The 19,627-nt window shown below is 38.5% G+C and overlaps 2 long non-coding RNA genes across 3 annotated transcripts in view; one reads left to right on the top strand and one right to left on the bottom strand.

The window, feature by feature from the left end:
- The window catches only part of LOC136847106 (uncharacterized), a 15,110-nt gene extending 9,308 nt beyond the window's left edge, over window positions 1-5,802 (top strand). Inside the window, exon 6 of the long non-coding RNA XR_010855619.1 lies at window positions 4,163-5,802. This is a non-coding gene — a long non-coding RNA (uncharacterized lncRNA). The remainder of the gene's footprint in view (window positions 1-4,162) is intronic.
- LOC136847107 (uncharacterized) lies at window positions 5,672-19,627 on the bottom strand. 2 transcript variants are annotated; one of them, XR_010855620.1, is made up of 5 exons: window positions 19,344-19,627; window positions 7,796-8,079; window positions 7,473-7,630; window positions 6,505-6,659; window positions 5,672-5,802 (listed from the first exon to the last, which is right to left on the bottom strand). It is a non-coding gene; the product is annotated as an uncharacterized lncRNA (long non-coding RNA). The 2 variants fall into 2 exon arrangements; XR_010855621.1 differs by having other exon boundaries at window positions 7,947-8,079; window positions 19,344-19,624.

The following is a 19,627-nucleotide window of genomic DNA, read 5'->3' as shown; positions in this document are numbered from 1 at the left end:
TATATAAGATGGAACGTCTCATGGCTTGAGCTCATAGGTTTGTAACTTAGCGAAGCAGTGTCTTTCTAGATACTCGGTAAACTAATGAAAAAACCATTTCAGTTAAGCACTAGATCATTATCTCTTGACTCCAATTAAAGTGTATCTATCCCTGAAATTGTTTAAAGCTTTGTGCCGTGAATACATATTGCAAGGCAAATCTGTATAAATTTTTCTAGTTTACTTTCAAATTAGTCATCCAGCAATCAGTGGCTGAGTGTGCATGGTAGGCAAATATTTTGACTAGGCAATAGTGTTTGCCCTGTTGTGGTTTTGCGGCACTGAGTTTTAGCCTGTTAAGATAAGAAATTACATCAGCACTGTAATATACCTCTCCTGGGCCGATCACACTTCTGTCATTTTGAGAACGTGCCCAGCTTCCTTAGACTATATTGATAGAGCTTAGTTAGCGTGATTTTGTCAGTTATAACTTCATATTACTGCAATTTGAGTGTACTTAATTTACACAGCATCTTGACTTTGAAAAATAACTTCGGTAATGCACAGCATTACCGATCAAAGTGTGGAGATAAAAATTCTTGGTAAGTTGACATTAGTGTAGGTAAGACCTCTTTACATTGCTTTAAAATTAAATCCTTTTAACTAATGTTTTAGTACATTATACTAGCATAAGTATTTTTCTAGTTCTTGGCTCTTGAATGAGGAGGTTGCTTTGACGGCTGACAGTGGTTTAATGTCGGGTGCACTGAAATAACAATCTTGTGGTTTAGATTTTGCGCTTTGACAAAATTCCGTGTAGGCGGTTCTTGATTGGGGTAGGGTTGGGTAGAGAGGACGTATATACACGTAAGTACGTTCAGATACTGTTCAGTGTCGACAAGGTCACTTTGATGACCTGGTTAGGCTATGTGAGTGGTTTCAGAGGAACAAGTTCTGTCGTTGGTGGTGGTGAGTAGATTTATTTTTCGTGGTCATTAAGTCTTTTAACAGGTAATGCAGTTTTGAGCTATTAAAGTTATTTCATCCTTTTAATCTTAGAGATATCCAATTAGCTGTTTGCTGACTTTCCCCAATTTGTTAGGTCTTGAATGAATAAGGAATTGGTAGCTGATTAATTTGCTTAAACTTAATCTGTTCTTAGAATGTTTAAAAATACTTATTTTAACGTAGTTTGATTCCTTACGCTTGGTTAACTAAAAAGAATGAACCTGAAAAAATTTAGATATCTCGTGATTTTAGTTTTGTTGGTTTGTCGACTTAATTTTTAACAATTGCTTCATTTCTGAAAATAAGGCTGCTGGGTTACCATTTAATTTGGGCGGGGGGTTTCTGTAGTTGGGTGTATACATCTCAAATAGTTTCCCCCTTTAAAGGTCTTGGTAAGGGAAACTTGATAGCTTCCACAAGTTTAAGATTTTAAAATATTTTGTTGAAAGGAATTTTTGTTACCGATAAGTAGTGTGTAGTGATGATCCTGTAAGTGTAGTGCAGTTTTCACGGTAGTTCTTTATAAGGCATTTAAGTCTCGTAAATTACTCGTCGCTGGGCAGTCTTTCTCAACCGTCTTAACCAGTGCCTTCACTGAGACTTGAATCATGCTGCTGGTATTCAGGATGGGTTATACTTCAGCGTATACTCTCACCATAGTTAGATTTTATCCAGCGAAATTCACGCAGAAGACCTCGCTTGTGGACTGTTTTTTGAAAATGAGGGAAAGTTTTAATTGAAAGCCAGATAATTTGTCTGTTTTTAAAATCGAGCAGAGCTAGAGGAGAACTAGATATATCGACGATCATTAGGTATCTAGGTGATGAAGCATTCGTTTCCTTAACGTTGCGTAATCAGGGATTTTTAGTTGTTCTTTCGGTTTAAACTTGGTAATTTATTAGTTCCATGCTTGCTTTTGTCTGAAGTAAAATTTAAGCAGTGGCTTGGAGTAGAATGCATTTTTATACTTTAATATGCGAGGAACTGTTACGTAATGAAGTTTTGTCTTGCGGCAAATGAATTAACTTGAACGTGCCTAAGACTACTCAAAAGGTTGTTTTCAATAACTACATTGATTAAATTTGATGACCCCTCCTTGGCCAACTTAAAATTGTAAAACATTTTGCCAGCGTAAACACAAATTGAGTAGCTTTTTCTGAATTTGATGACCCCTTCTTGGCGAACTGAAAATTGTAAAACATTTTGCCAGCGTAAACACACATTGAGTAACTTCATTTTATGAATGTGATGGCACCTCCTTAGCCAACTAAAACATTTTGCCAACTCAGACACCTTATGAATAGCTTCATTTTGTCAGTGGATTACACCATAAAGCTAGTAGCTAAATTTTTCTACATTGTATATTTGAAGAATCAGACTTGTCACGCGGGAAGAACATTGATTTTCAATTTCATAAGGTTTTGATTGAATATCCGTGCATCATTGCTATAAATGGACGTAATTACGGTGCACCGAATACTAATGGACTTTTTGTGTGAATGGAATGGAATATGAAATTCAGGCCAAATGCCAATCGCTAGGACCTATAAGGTCATTCAGGGTTGAAAGGGAAATTTAGAGTGAAGAGGGTTTGAAGTGTTCTAGGAGGCCAACCTATGAAATGAGGCGGTAGGGGTGGATGGAAAGTAAGGTGAAAGAAGAGAAAATACAAAAGGAGGTACAGTAAAAGGGGTGCTGCAAAGAACCTTAAAGCCTGTAGAATCGCGTAAGATGCACTGACAGCACTACCCATCCTTACGGGAAAGTTATGGGGCGATCAGAAAATGCTATCTGGTGGACGCAATAAATTCAGGGTTACTTGACCTTTTTTTGGGACATCACTTTAGCTTTGCAGTGGAATACGAAAGGTCCTCCGCAGGGGAGTAGTGCTGTCAGTGCAACTCGCGCGGTGCACTGTGTAGGCTTTAAGGTTCTTTGCACCGTCCCTTCGGCCCCTAGCTGCAGCCCTTTTTATTTCCTTTTGTATTTCCGTTCATATTTTCCTTCTATTTTATTTCCCACCCTTTCCTAACAATTGCTTCATAGTGCAACTGTGAGGTTTTCCTTACACTTTTCAAACCTTTCTACTCTATTACCCTTTCAGCTCTGAGTGACCTCGTTGGCCCCAGCGATTAGCCTTTGGCCGAAATTCTATATTGCATTCCATTCCAATAAGAAAGGTTATGCGCAGTAAACAGCGGGGTAGATTTTAGAGTAAGTTACTGTTTAGAAGTGCTGTGAAAACTGCATCTGTTCCCTTTATAACGCTCTTGTGTACACAGTGAAAGTCAACGAGGCTAAAGTGGGCCAGTTTGGGTTTTACATCGAATGAGGCTGCACTCTTGTGGGTTTGATATTTTGTGCATGGAATGTCTTGAGAACATCTGTGGGGCGATTGTTCGATGAACCAAAATAGTTTGTTCCATAAAAGCATATGCGATTTAAGGATTTCATAGTTCTGTACAAAATTTGCACGGATCCTCCATAAACCGGAATATTTAATATTAATGTAAAAATTAACCATCGGATACTTGGTTTATGTGAACTCCATCTTAGTCAACCAAGGAATTTGTAAATTTAGTGATGTTTTAGTACTGTGTAATTCAAGACAACAGTTTAATTTAAATTACAATCTTGATCGATGTTTTTAAAACTGACAGCTTGGTATTGTCTCAAGAGTTTAGTTGATATTGAAATTATATCATTAGCCCAGAAATGTACTCAAGTAAAAGAACCATTAGGAATTTTTAACTAAAACGGAAACATTGGTACTGATTACTAATATACCCTAATGCCCGATTAAAAATTTTCAGACGTCCATGAGCAAGTGCTTCAAAAATAGTTTTTTTTTTTTTTTTTTTTTTTTAAATGCTTGGTGTAAATTTCTTATTGGTGTGGCAAAAGCATTTCCAAATATCACGTTTCTCTTGCCAGTAAACATTGTAATTTTCTGTACTGGTGTAACAAAAGCATGTTCAGATACTATGGTTTTTTGCCAATAAACGTTTTTCACCAGGTATCCACTGTCCGTTTTGTACATAATTGAAGTCATATTTTCGGAAACATGACATAATTAAGATAAAGCTACAGAAAGATATTGGGTATTTTGATGGAAATAATTACTCTGAACTGTGCCTATTTGCTAAAACTTAAAAGTTGAATTTTCTTGCTTCAGGTACGAGAATGTTAAGACGGCAAGATTTGGAACCTGCCTTTTGCATGTGGCGAGATTCAGGCATGAGGAAAAAAATTTTTCGTTTAAAAATCATCGTACATGCTTGAGGGGAAAGCCGTCGAGATTACTGCTTAACTGGATAATCGATTTCGTTCTCTGTCGATAAATCTCCAGTTTTACTCACTGAAGGAACTTCATGTAAATTTTCAACAAGTTTCAATTGGTTCTCCATGACGCTACACTTACCTTCATTATACCTGCAGGTAAATTCGTCATCCTTCAGTCAATGTTCCATTAGGAGTTTGATTTTTCTTAATACAGCGAGACTTTGCACTAATTCTTTGCACTAATTTCCTGTCCTTACCCAAACTAAAAATTTAACCATCGCACTTCCTAAAAGTGTTTATTTGCAGTTGAACTCCATCATAGTGAAAAGGTTAGTGATAGTCAAGATATAAGCAGTCCTTACAGCAAGTTTCTGAAGTGCATGAATGCAGCACTCTAGTGTTCAACCCACTATGATTAACGGTCGAAGCTGGCGTTCATGACCGTTTTCAATCAGTTTTCTAAAAAGTAAAATATAGTTCTTTGAAAGTCCCTCACCTATCATCTAGATTTTCATTACATGGGGTTGCTTCAAGTTTGCAATTAGATTCATTTTGAAGCGAGTTAAATTTTTAGTCACAGTAAAACTTTCCAAAACTAGCCGACCACTAACTAAATTCTTTAGATGTAGAGAGGATATACAATATAAGCAAAAACATCACAACCATTTGTCTCGCTGGAGGAAAAAGTACAGCTCTACTGGAAAAATATCGAGACACCTGAAATCGGATAAAAAATGAATGGAGAAAAAAAAAGTTTTTTATTTAAAATACAAACTTCCAAAAGAATTCCACAAAATTTACAACTGAATTTCCACTTTCCGCTGCGAGTTGTAAATTTTATATATAAACTTTTGACCACACTGGTTAATTTGTAAGCAAAATAAATTTAAAGATAACTACACAAATTTTTATTCCATCGCGTATTTTCCTTGCAAATTTTCAAAACAGATTTTCAGTAAAGTTTGCTGAAGCTCTAAACTCGCTTCGTATAGAGAATGTTACTACAGTAAACATATTCAAAAAGGTTTAAATGTAAGCTGCATACGTACCTGGCTGGTATTTCTTTATCCTAGATTCTATAGCCACTTCATTTCTAAGAGCCACAAAGTATATATCCTAAGCATTCAAAGATGACAACGCCTTTCGTTCCTTTGATATATGGCAAAGCCAGGTACCTGCCTTCAGAATCCTGTGAAACGACAAGTCCTCCTTGTTCAGCCTCTGCCTCACGCGAAAGTCTCCTCTCGCTGCTGATTTCAGAGGAAGGAGATTCGACAGGTCATATTCGTAATGTTGCTGGCCTCGTTCTTCCCGGAGGGAGACGGGGCCTTCCCCCGTGTGGGAGAAGACAGCTCCCTCTAATAGTTTTTCAAGAGATGGGCATTATGTCGTCTTGAGTGTTGGGCATCGCTAGGCCTATCAGGGGTACCAACCCTTTCTGGCCTTTCGTCTCGCTACATGTCTCGTACCACAGCGACTTCTGCCATGACAGTTTCCAGATCTTGTTTCGGTGACGTCATCTCAATCATCATTCTGGAATTAAAAAGTAAATTATAAACTCTTGAGTCACACTACAGATACAATTAAAGATCTGACTCTGTTTCATGGAAAGGGACTGATAATTTTTTGTGTTTCATGGAAAGGACAGTGACAAATTTTTATTTCTAGTTTACCGAATAAATCTTTAAAAAATGTCTATTAGCAATAAATATTGAGGTATCTAAATTAACTTTAACTCTTAAAGTTTTTACAGCTGTGTAATTGCATTCGAGAAAAAGCATGCAAAAATGCATTACTCTGTACAAATCACTGTATCAATCTTACAATGAAACAATGTCTCTATAGTACCTTCAGAATAAAACTGTCGACAATGTTAAAAACCAAAGTACTTTGTTTTCCCTTGTGGTTCTGCTAAATAGTCACAATGCTTGCTTCACTTACGAAAAAACATTGAATGCCACAACGCTTGCTGACATTACGAAACAGCCATTAAATTTTTGAATGCCACAATGCTTACTAACATTATGAAACAGTTTAAGGGCACTATATATAGAGAGAGCATCAGGTGAAAAATCAGAACTTTTGGTATTGCAAGCTAACAAATTCTGCACATTAAAAAACTCTCTCCAGACTATCTGTTATCTGAAAACGAGCACTTACTAACATTAAACTAGAGCCACGCTACTTACATAACAAAGCAAGACAGAAAAGACTGTAGGCTACACAGTAACTTACAAAAAGACGGAGTGCGCGCTAGATTAACCAAATGAGGGCTTCCACAAATAACCACAGATGACGAACTGCAAATCTTCGAGGTCCTCTTTGAGAACCTGTACGTTAATTGTTGGTTTGCGACTAGACTTGTGCTCCTTCCATTTCCAGACCCAAACCTAAAATAAGGGAAAAAAATAACCTAAATTCAATTTGTGATTTTCCTTATTTCGTCATTTTATTTCAATTACGTTTATAGGAAGCGTAAACACACATCATATGGAAAAAAATCTTTCTACAGAATGGGGGTGGCTTACAGCCAACTTGACTTCTGGTTCCTGAGCAAGGTATTCAAGCATAATGTTATGAACAATAACACATTTTTATCCGAGTTTCCAATACAGTTGCTACGACTGCACAAATGAGACATTCGCACTAGCCTGCCTCCAGTTTTCGATCTTCTTTAAAACAACAGCCCAGGCCTTGACAATGTAATTTAATTTGGATCAGCCTGTGTCTATTAATAGTCTCATCACCTAGTCTTGCAGTAAGAAATGCTTAACTCTACACAGTTAAGGTCAAACCTAAATTGCAGTGCAAGCTTGTTACCAAATTTCAAAGTATTTTACTTTGTATGCTGAACCATTTTTCTTAGAAATAGAATCATAAAACTACACTAGAAACCGTAAAAATTACTGTACAGAAGCCTGGTGTTTCTATAATTCTCGATCTGGACTCCTACCTTATGAGCCTGCTGGCCATTTGACTTCAAAGAGTGAACCAAAAATTTTTTTAACGAAAACCCTAAAGAGTAAATTAAGAATATTTTCTTTTTAATCAAAACCACAGCTTCATGATAAACATCATATGTGGGCTGTTTACAGCAGTCCCTATTTTGAATTCTGACTGAGTGGTAAACTTAGAAACTAATCCTAAATTTAAATAATTTTTGTTTACGTCAGTTACACTACTTGTTACCACTTATAAATTACCTGTCAAGTTAAAATTGTGAACAATGTGCGGTCCTTCAGAAGCTAAGGAGAATCTTCCATTAACTATTAGCTCATGAAGGCAATAATCTTGATTACAGAAGTCTAAGTTTTCCTTGACTGGTGTAGATTGGTTACGTCAAATAACAGTTCCTTGTTGCCTGTAATATATATAATTATTAATGTTAGGTAAAATAAAGATGGAAATGCTAGCTCATTACTGCAAGCAAAATGTTTCAACAGTACAGTGCAGCACTTCTAGCTACATTTAATGGAGTGAGAATAATATTCCAAAGACAAAAACTACTTTTGAAGGTTCTGTTTACCTCCCATGCTTCCTACTTTCTCCAAAGGGTGGTTCATAAAATGTTCCAATAAAACTACTTTTGAAGATCCTGATTACCACTCATGCTTCCTACTTTTCTACACCGGGTGCTCAATTACAACAGAAACTGAGTTCAACCCTATTCAACCAACTTTCAGCGGTGACAGGTAACACATGGTTCCGAGTGCCTAGTATGGATGGCTGGCAACATCTGAGGTAACCTTATTCTAAAGCTGGCAGTGCTCTTGCGGGCAAAAGGACATATGCCAATGCGGGATTCAGTGCCTGAAAAAAAATGTGAAACATTCAAAATCTTCCTGACACGACATAAAAAAAGACATGAAGTGTTTCTTTAAGTAACTAAAATAAGTTTCCGAATTCGCTATTTACTTGGAAATGAAACTTGCCAATTGCCAATTTTCTCTGCAGGTGTTAAATTTCCCTTTCAACCCCAACTAGTCATTACTTCTTAGTTACTTTTAAGCTCAACCCAGAACAGAGAGATCCACAATTTCTAGTCGAATACACTACAGACTAGACGATCTCCACGTTAAGCGTTTGCAGAGCAAGATCCGGATGAATGGGCCAAAAAGAATAAAACATTTATATATGAAAAATAAAATTCATAACTATTGGCTAACATCTGAGTCTACACTGTAGATGCTTACAAACACAAAAGTCGCTAAAAACCCATAATGTCTGGATGATTGTAAACAGACACCAGGATGTGTCAGTAAGATAGAAACTTGAATGTATACTATTAATATAGGAATTAGTGCACAGACACGCCAACCATTAGGTAAATTCAAGCAACCAAACCTCAGAGGGACGCAACACAAGGGAAAGTGATTGTTAAAAATTTTGCAATAAATGACTTCTGATCTTGACATATCAGCAGTGACGACTAAATTTTAATTTCTTGGCGTACTCGTACGTACTATCCAAACAGACAGAGAGTCTTAAATCCGAGTGAACAGTGGTAAAACATTTATTTTGTGATCATATTCCCAGTTCAAACAAACCAGGGGAATAAGAAGGGTAGTTCTTTGCATGATTCATATTATATTAATCATCTTAAAAGGCCATATAACAGGGGCAGTGGAAATTGTTGATGAAATTTAAGTTACGAAGGTAGTGAAATGTGTTATACTGGTACACATTTTTGATCTAAAACAAAAGCAATAGGATGTTTCTTACCAAAATTCAGTATTCTAGGTAAATTACATGCAGTGTTGCCAAAAACAACATAGGAAGTACAGTACTAGCAATATAGTGAGTGACAGGGTTGATGCATAGGAATGGAACCGACTTATGCATTCATTTATAACGGAATCTTTTAATTTCTTGCTGCACTTACCATACTAAACTAGGTCTTAAACCATGAACTACTGTTATGTAGCAATTAATGGCAATGTGGAATTGTATCAACTGCATACTGCAGTTTACAGAATTTGCTAAGAAAATCAAGTAAAAAAAAAAAGCATTCCAGAACAGAGATATACATTTATCAAAATTATGAAAGACACCAACACTCAAGAATCTTTGCAGACGAGATTTAAGCCCTTCTTTAAAAAAAGTCATTACACAGTAACTATCAACAGTACGATTTAAATCGAATTTGAACAGGCCTACATTAGTAACCCAACAATGGCTACAAGGACCGAAAGGTAGTAGTTGTAAAATGGTTATGAAAATGTTCACATTTAATTCACTAATGCGGGGAGGGGGTGGGGGAGAAGCTTAAAAGTAAGCCAAAAAGCATAACCTAACAAGCATGTTAAAGTAATGATGATAAAAATAGTGGGTTTTGGTATCCCGGGGATATTGCTGGCAACTTCTCACTACATTCGTTCCTGGATTCAGTGTACACTCATGTCGAGGGATTACAGGTAGAAGCCACAAGGGACTACCTGCAGAGCCATCAGAAGCCATTCCTTATTTACACAGGTTCCATGCCAGTAGGTAGGGAGCTTGGGCCCTATCATACGCCATGTTTACTCTGTGGGTCAATGTGCGTCATCATTTGCAACCTAGAAACTGCTGGTCTGTTTACCATGATCTGAATTTATATACAAACTTTTCAACCATCATCAGTTTTGAGTTCCACTGAGGTTTCATTGCTCAATTATTATTATTATTCAGCAGATGAAACCTATTCATATAGAACAAGCCCACAGGGGTCACTCACTTGAAAGAGAGAAGAGATCCCACGTACAAAAAAAATAAATAAAAATGTATTAAAATGCATTTTCGCTTTAACTTTTAAAGTTCCAACTGCATGCCAACCTTTGGGAGCTGTTCCACAGTCCAACGGTGTAAGGAATAATGGACCTCTGGAACTGAGAAGTTCGACAGCGAGGCACATTTACTGCATATTAGTACTGTTGTTCAGCGAATCTGGTTGCTCTCGGCAAATAATGTGGAGCAGGGATCAATTGGGAATGTGAAAGATCTTTGGTGAAATATAACTTTAGAAAAAGTGACAAACAAGAGACCATCCGTCGATGGTCCAGTCGTAACTGCTACTATTAGGAAACAGAAACCTACCACCACCAACTACTCCATTTAAAAGAGATAAATCTCTGGCAGAAGCTGACATCCACACCGGAGAACGTTATTCTAGTAAAGGAAGCACAAACGACCTAAAACAGGCTGCACTGATTTATCACTGTTAGAAATGTATAAGACTTTACGAACAATGCCTAAACTGCATTTGCGTTTGCTGAAACTTTCATTAAATGTTTCTCAGTTACATGAGAGTCAAAAGTTACACCTAGAAAAGCTGAAGCTTAAGACTCACTCAACAAAGTTCCATCCACATGAAGGGGAGGATGGGGTGGGAAATCTGTACGAGATCCGCTAATCAATAGGGTTTTTGTTTTACTGGAGTTCAGCCTCATACCCTACTGACTACACCATTCCCTGATCAGGTTCATGTCCCGACTGAGGCTGAGGGCTGCTTCTTTTCTCATAAGTGGAGACTTTACTACACCCACAAGTATTGCATTATCGGCATACTGAACAATCTTGTTTTCCAGGCCAACTAACATATCACTTGTAAACAATAAAAATAAAAGTGAACCAAGAACACTGCCCTATGGAACTCCAGACACACTAGGTCTTGGTTCACTAAAGATCCCATCCTCAACAACTTGCTACTGCCTATCTGTAAGGAAATCTTGAAGCAATCCTAAAACATATCCACCCACTCCAAGATTCTGAAGTTTATAAACAAGTGCCTTGTGGTTTACTAAATCGAAAGCAGCACTAAAATCTACTTGAATTACTCTGCACTCAGAACCCTTATAGTCTAAAAGAGCATCATAGGTACCTAATTGCTTCCTGTATGCATACTGACTATCAGCTAACAACCATTTAGAGTCACATACTTATATAGTGGCTTAAAAATAAGTTTTTCAGCAACTTTGGAGAGCACAGGGAGAATAGAGATTGGTCTGTAGTTAATGCAGTCTGCAGATATGCCACTCTTTGGAACAAGCACTTTATTACTAATCTTGTGCTCACCTAAATAAAGAACAGTCCACTGAACAGCCCTTATACAGTACAGTACACATATAAATGTACAAATACATCTGAATTCTCAGCTCAATACGTCTATATATTCCTTTTGGTGGTTCTAGTAAAACATCTGAATTCTCAGCTCAATACGTCTATATATTCCTTTTGGTGGTTCTAATGAAACCTTGAAATCAACTATAAATTTTAGGCATAGAAAAAGCAACCCAGACAAATTTAAAAGCTGTACGTTCTTTCAAATTGTCTAGATTGGCGGTTTGGATGAATGTTCAGCCTTTAAATTTGTCTGGGCTGTTTTTTCTAAGCCTAAAATTTATTTTAGATTTCGACAAAGTTTTTTAGACATAGCCATGTTAAACACTAGACAAACATTTGGTACCACCCATATTCAAAATAAATAGAAATATTCAATAACTTCATTTCCAGAAATAATTTATCTTAAGGGACATTCCATACTATACAAAACCAAATCCTCTTCCATTACAAGGGCATTTGGACCAGACCCTGTTGTCCAGCCTTAGCAAAAATTCTACCTTCTTAATGGAAACAAATGATCTAATCCTATAAAACTTTATTTAAAGTTTTAACCAGTAACCAAATCTTCCAATGTTTAAATATTTTAAGGGGAGCTTAAAAATGAACATTTAGACACCAACTTTCTTGGACATGGAAAAACCTCTGCCTTACATCACAGGAAAATTAACAAATCACTTCGAAAAACTGCAGACTACTACCATACACCTATAGTTTGGCATTACCAATTTAAGTGTAAAATAGGTGCTGTTTGTAGTACTAGCCCCTTGGGAATAAACATAATAACAAACAAAAGACCAACATAAACAAAAGGCAACAAATATTCGTGTTGATACGATAGAAGACTGCAGTTTTACCAATCATTTGATTAGTTTGCAAATACTGTATACAGTGTTATCAAATTGCAAATCGCCATAATGAGGTGTGAATTATTGAGGCCCCTATCCTAATTTTGAGGTGTTGTACCTCAACTTACAAATTAAGAAACCCTAAAAACCATAAAGCCAAAAGTAACAAATTAGTTAAGTAATAACTGTTAAGGTAGGTTAACAGGAGTTAAGGGGAAAGAGGTAAAGCTATGGCACCCTAGATCAAGTTAGGTTGGGGCTCCACTGCATTCCCATTATAAGGGAAAGTTATGTTGAGATGCATCTTTAATTTCATTCTATGGAGCCCTCAAGGTAAGGTTGGGCCGAATGTAGGACCTGATACCCTAGATGAGTCAAGTTGGAATCAGTGATCACATAAGAACAATAGAATGGGCACAGGATCCGATAAGTGAAGCCAGCCTGTGAGCACTACCTACACCAAGATGGCGATGGTTGGGGATGATTTGTGGCAAGCGCTTTCTGCACTAACCAGCCAAGCCATCAGTCAGTCTCTCTGTCACACAGCAGGAGCTGAGTGTCTAGCTTATAGGTGTCTCACCCTGCCTTAATGTCTTGTAGACTGCACTAGTGCACAAAGCTTTGCAATGCCTATGTCTTGCATTTCTTTTGACTGCTTCAATAAGGGAATGATTGAAGGCATTACTTACCACAAGTGAGAATTAAAATATTAGCCAAACTACACAAGCTATTCTTTAAAAAAAAAAATAAATAATTAAAAAGATTTAAGTCTTCAGCGGCAACTTTGTCGATTTGGTGGCATCTCTGCCCTAAAAATAAAAAACTTCATCACAGTAACTTTTTCAAGTCACGATTTAAAACTCATATAAACATTTCAACTTTAACTGTAAAAAATATAAAGAAGCAGTTATTAAATGGGTAGATCTAAGCTGGCTGTCTGCGGTGAGCTAGGCTATGGCAGTTGACGTTTTTCTATAGCTATAGAACTTTACCTGCTGAACAAGAATTTAAAGTAATATTTTGGCAGTCAAATGTAATTGATCTGTAAATTACCTTAGAACTGTAGCCGATGGTAAAGGGGACCTGTTGGGAATCGGGGTTTTGGGCAAGATAAACCCCTTTTGAGAATAGCTAACAGTAAGGGGGACCCGTTGGGAATTCGGGGTTTTGGGTGGGGTAAATAATGTGGGAAAAGGTTTGGGTACCTTATTATTATATTTCCTGTTATATATGTCACTTGGAACACAAAAAACAAGCGTGAAAAGAAGGGTGAATAAATGGATAGCGGGAGCCATTCCAAAGGCACTTTTCATTCATTACTACTGCTGATTCTAAGCCTTAACATGCATGTGGCAGCTTTCGGTTCACCATTCAGCAGCTGTTGGTTTACAGCGCTTAACAAGAGCTGCGAGAGACTGGCAATTGACGAATTTGACATGAGAGACTGGCAATTGACGAATTTGACATTTTTCTGTTATTTTACTTGCTGAACAAGAATATTACCTCTTACCAGAACATACGCACTTGCCAGGAACCTTAAAAAGTGCAGAGAAGGCGCGCAGTGCCATTCTACCACGGTGACCTATAGAGGCCACCCAAGTTGAAAGCGGAAAAGGTAATGTCTTGTTTCCCATTTATGAAAGCTTCGAATAGTGTGCAGTGGAGCTAGACTATGGCAATTGACATTTTTCTATGTTATTTTACGTGCTTTACAAGAGTTTAAGGTAAAATTTTGCCGGTCGGCTGCTGCTAAACTGTAATTTACCCTTGAGTTGTGTGTGACCCACTCCAAAATATTTTAAATTCTTGTTCAGCAGGTAAAAATAACATAGGAAAATGTCAACTGCCATAGGCTAGCTCAACGTGGACAGCCGGCTTAGAATTACCATTAGATGCTCTGAATGATACTATTAGCATTCATAACTTATGTTTTTCACTTATGTCAAGTTTAAAAATTTTATCTTATTCCTAAGTAGGGTAGATCATAGAATATTTGATAAGCACGCATTAAAAATTTCTAGTACTCCAAGCCTGGCTTGGAGTTTCTATCCTACTCCACGATGGCAGTGATGGCTACATCTGTAACACATGTCAAATGGCTGTGCCCAATCTATTGTTCTTATGTGATTGTTGGTTGGAATACATCACAACATTTTACAAACCTCAATGTGGAAGGAGGGAGGGGGTGTGGTCAGAGGTTACATAGGGCTCGACACACAGATAGGATGGGAACTCTGATTTGGAGGTATCCCTGTAAGTGCTCTTGCCATACTTTCAAGCTTTATTTTTTGGCAACTATTACTGACTGGGCTATACCCCATAAATAATGTATACTTGTTTGTTTTTATGGCAGAACTATATAGTAGCTCCGCAGTGGCGACTGCCTTCTAACTTAACTTTTTCTACAGTTTTTTGGTTGCTAATTATGAATTTACCTTTAATTTTTGGTGCTCGAGTGTAATTAACCCATGAAGTCCATCCAACAAGGGGTTTCCATATCTGATCTTCACAAGACAGAGCATGGGTATGTCTGTTTGGAACGGTTCATATCCCGTCCGGCAAGTGCAATAACTTGTTAATGTATGGGTACCCAACCCCCCCGGGCCAGTACTAAACACGGCGAAGGAACATTCCATTTGGCCGACAACAAACAGATGCACTGCCGGTATCAGAACCCCTAAAAGTGTAGAAAAAACCAGTTGAAAAGGTAAAAACAGGCACGGAGCTAATATACTGTTTTTACTGTGATGAATCAGTTTCTTGCCATTCTTGTGCAAGCAATTCACTTTCTAAACTTTTTTCCAATGGAGTCCCTTCAATAATTGTTTCACGTGAAGGGGGCGGGGAAAAAAACTGTTTCCAGCAGCCACTAAGGTAAAACGTGTACAACACACATACACACACAAAACTTAGGTAATTCTAAGCCCGCTGTCTGCAGTGAGGTAGCCTATGGCAGTTGACGTTTTTCTATAGAACTTTACCTGCTGAACAAGAATTTGAAGTAAAATTTTGTTGGTTGGCTGTAACTAAAGTGTAATTGACACTTGAAGACTGCACACTGGTACGGTGGGTCCCCTGCACTGGCGCATACAGCTCAAGGGTAAATTACAGTTTAGCTGCAGCCGACAGGCAAAATGTTACCCTAAACTCATGTAAAGCAAGCAAAGCAACACTGAAATACGTCAACTGCCACAGGCTACCTCAACTGCACACTAACCGTTGCTTGCGATCGGGGCGAAGCAACGTAAACGGTAAAAAATCCGCCATCTTGGGTTACGTAACCACTAGGGAGCCATATGTTCAGCAGGGGGGGGGGGTACTGCACAAAAGGTACGAGTTGGTAAAGTGACAAAGTGACATAGGAATGTTATGTAGAAACATGGCGGTAAATAACAGTTACCCAAAAACTAATAACACTCCTACTTGAAAGGCACTAAAACCTAATAACACCAAAACACAGGTGACCTAACTACCTAATAATAAAGAAGGATAGTTTAGGAACCTTACCTTAAAGGGGTGGAGGGTACAATTCAGCCGCCGCCTTTACCCTTTACGAACGCGTGGAGCTTTGTCTTCCGGTCACCAAAGTGGATTTTAAAATAGGCTACTGCCAAGTACCCAACGAAGCTGTACCTCCTACGGCCGTACCTAGGCGTCGTCTCATGAAGTTCCCTCCACCTCCTCTCAATAGTATTTGTATGAGCACCAGTTACTGGGTCCACAAAGTTCATGGAGTGGTTGACGGATAAGTGCCCGTAGCCTTTTTCCTTCAGGCAGTCATAAGCTCTCCAGCAATCAGATACATTAGTTGTCCCCAGTACAATGTAGTCCTTGATGACGGCAAGCAAAGTCGCGCTACTTCTGTTGTCAACTGGCACTGTTGTCAACTGGCACCACAAAAAACTGTCTGGTCTGCCTGCAGACACTGCCAAAAACCCACTGGCCTTCAATGACCTTGCCTACATTGTACTTGCGCTTGCCAAACTTTGCTTCGTCAATCTCAACAGGTATACCAGGGCCACCTATTTGCTTCTGCCGCATAGACCAATGTACTATGACCTGAAACCAAAAATTCGGTTAGGGAAGTGAATAAAGGTTGATCACAAAACCATCCACTGAAAAAAACAAACCCCTCAAAAAACTTACTTCCCTGCAGTAGCTGGACTAGTCATTAATAGCTACGTTACTTAAACCTAGTTCTGTCCTCACAACCCTATAATCAAAGAAGTCACTAACATAAATGTAAGTGAAGAAGAGGGCAGTCTCAACATCCATGAGGGACCCAGAAAACCAGGTGCCCTTAAACAATGAGAGGTAGTAATTACACCTCCTCCTCTTCTGCTTCTGGCGTGGGGCATACGACCTGTCGCACCTGAAAGTAAGGGAAAAAAGCAAATTACTCGTTACAACCCTCAAAAAATGAAAATATAATGAACGTACACAGCCAATGGTACAGCTCTTTAAGGAATATTTTAGCCTACTTTAGTTTTGAAAACTGCATTGCAGTTAGATGTAAAAATCAACAGGTAAGACGTAACTAAGTAACCTGAACGCCTTCTTCTGCAGGTCAAGCCTACACTCCTTGCCACAGTGAGGGCAAAAGGCTCGTTTCCTCAAAAGGCTGTGGTCTTGGGAGAATTGTATTAGGCGCTCATAATGCCCAGAGTAATGTGAAGAGAAATCCTTATAACTAAGGTAGCAATTGACACAGATAAGTGGCAAATTGTCCTTGGTTACAGGCTCAGAGGAGCGGGAGGTTCTGGGGGTGACGTCCGCCATCATGCTGGGTTGAAGAGTGAGTGAACTGTGCCGGTGAACTGCACCGGAACAGGGTAGGAAGGATGAAGTTGGGGGGTAAAAGTGTATTTATGCTTTCAGTTTTGGGGTGGCGGAACGGTGCTGCGTGCCTTATCCGCATTTTTAAAAATAATCTGGCAAGCTCATATGCTCTGGCAAGCGGTAATATTGCACTGCGCGCGCCAACCACAAGGCTTACAAAATGTGTAAAAAAAAGGTTTCTGTTAACGTCACTGAGAGAAAGTGGTAGCGAAACGTCCTGTAAGACCCTTCTCCTCCTACCCCATATACATGCTTCAGGTGTCTGCCGACAAATGTAAAGTAATTTTGTAAGTTATGGTAAAATCATGTTGCGAGGAGACGTCAATATATTTATGAACAGAAAAGTACTAGAAAAAGTTTACAGGCACAAGCTACAACAAACAGGAAACAGTTATAAAACAGTTGAGCAAAAGGAATACATGTAACTGAGTTTATGTATCCCCCAAATTCTCCACCCAGGTGAAATGTAATGTTGGGGTAATGTTGCAACGTGATTGGTTGGGTACAGCCACTCGCCAAAAAACCCACCAACTACTCTCTAGGAGGCATTGGATGAACCGAAAGCTCCCCCGTAAGACCGCGCATGCGTGACATGGCCTGGAATCAGCAGCAGTAGTGATACATGAAAAGTGCCTTTGCAACGGCTCGTGCTGTCCAATTATTCCCCCCTTTTTTTACGCTTGTTTTTCGTGTTCCAAATGACATATACAACTGGAAATACAACTATAAGTTGCCCAAACCTTTTCCCAAGTTATTTACCCCACCCAGGACCCAGATTCCCAACCGGTCCCCCTTACTGTCGGCTACAGCTCTAAGGTAATTTACAGCTTAATTACAGCCGACCGACAAAATATTACTTTAAATTCTTGTTCAGCAAGTAAAGTTTTATAGAAAAATGTCAACTGCCATAGCCTAGCCCACCGCGGACAGCCGGCTTAGATCTACCAAAACTTATTCAGAAGAATAATTGCATATTTCACCAAATCACGTCCTGAAATGTAATTGATGAGATACTACTTTAGAGGGATACCCTATGCATACATTGTATCCTGCCCAAGCCTAAAGTAATCTCGCCTACAACAATGCCCTAAGCTACCATTATCAGATGGTCGCCAATTTGTAAATTTTGAATAATGCAGTATAAAACACATTCTAAATATTCAGTATTTTTTGCATGATGTTGTCATGCAAGCCAATCACGCTTCTATGTTTAGGGCCCAAAGCTTCTAGCTAGTTCTAGTAGTGGGCTACGCTACTAAGATTACTCAAAACTTCCAATTTTTCACAATTTAATTTTAAAATTTTTTATCTTTTCCCTGTTATCATTGCTTCTGAGCCTCTCCACCACCCAATATCTCCTAACAGGGAGGTAGTGTTACTCTCTAAACCATGTAGGCTACTTCATGTCAGCATCGTGAATAACTCAGAATCCATAACCAAAATCTTCACTGTAATACTAGCCTACAAAATCATTACCAAAACCTATGCAGTCTAGCTACTGTAGGAAAATCCGTAATTCTTAGGCTAACTAATTTAGATTGAATGGCCACTGACTATTCACCTTAAGGTATTCTGAGGACTGCACATATGTTCTGTACGCATTAAAAATATTTAACAAATAATTATGGTAAAACTGATGAAGCGGAATGTGTATTATTAATGATGGAAGCAGCCTACTCAAAAGCAGTTCAAAGACATTTTAACGGATGTATACTTACCTAACTTGAACCTAACCTCACATATCCTAGGACATACTGTTCTGACCCAGCCAGGGGGTTCTTGCTAGGTCACACACTATTCTGCCGCACTACCAAGGGATGGTGCTGACATAAGCTACATCTTTACTTATCCAGGCTTGAGTAATCTCCCCTATAACACTGGCCTAGTCTACCAGATGGTCAATACCTAACTCAAAAAAGCCAAGTACTCAGCACAAAATTTGGAGTGTCACATAAGCCTGTTACCCTTTTACAATTAAGACTGAGAACTCTAATTTCCGGCTTCTACCTGACCCAAGACCTCACTGTAGGGAAGACTTCAGGGCTCTGTTGCAAAAATGCTAAACCAGATACTTCATGGAGACTTGGCAAATATACAGCCAAAAGCTTCACTGCAATACTGGCCTAACAACTTCTTGACCAACAACAAGTAATGATGGCCTAGTTTAACACAAGAATACTAATGTCTTAGCCTGACTATGACCAACGTGGATTTTTCCACTAGACCATCCATTTGTACTATACTGACTACGCTACAAATACCTATGTAAAAGTAAATGGCAGAACTGCTCACCCATAAAAATATGTAAAACTGCATTAAGGGATTTTTTCCTCTTTTAACTGGACCACAAAGACGAAACTCTCACCGGAGAGAATGAAACCTGTCGACTGAATGTTAGGAATTCCGTGTTCCAAAATGCCAAGGATCATCAAATTTTACCATTGGCGCTTTTATGCTCCTTGTACGAAAAGTAGTACGTAGCTGCCCAAGAAACCGCCGAACATTTGAAGTAACAGATATTATAAGGCGAAAGGTGAACTGTCCTTAAATTTGATATAACAGCTGTTGTTCTTAGG

Source organism: Macrobrachium rosenbergii, chromosome 16 (assembly GCF_040412425.1).
Source record: "Macrobrachium rosenbergii isolate ZJJX-2024 chromosome 16, ASM4041242v1, whole genome shotgun sequence".
Lineage (NCBI taxonomy): Eukaryota > Metazoa > Arthropoda > Malacostraca > Decapoda > Palaemonidae > Macrobrachium > Macrobrachium rosenbergii.
This window is presented reverse-complemented; position numbering and strand designations above follow the sequence as displayed.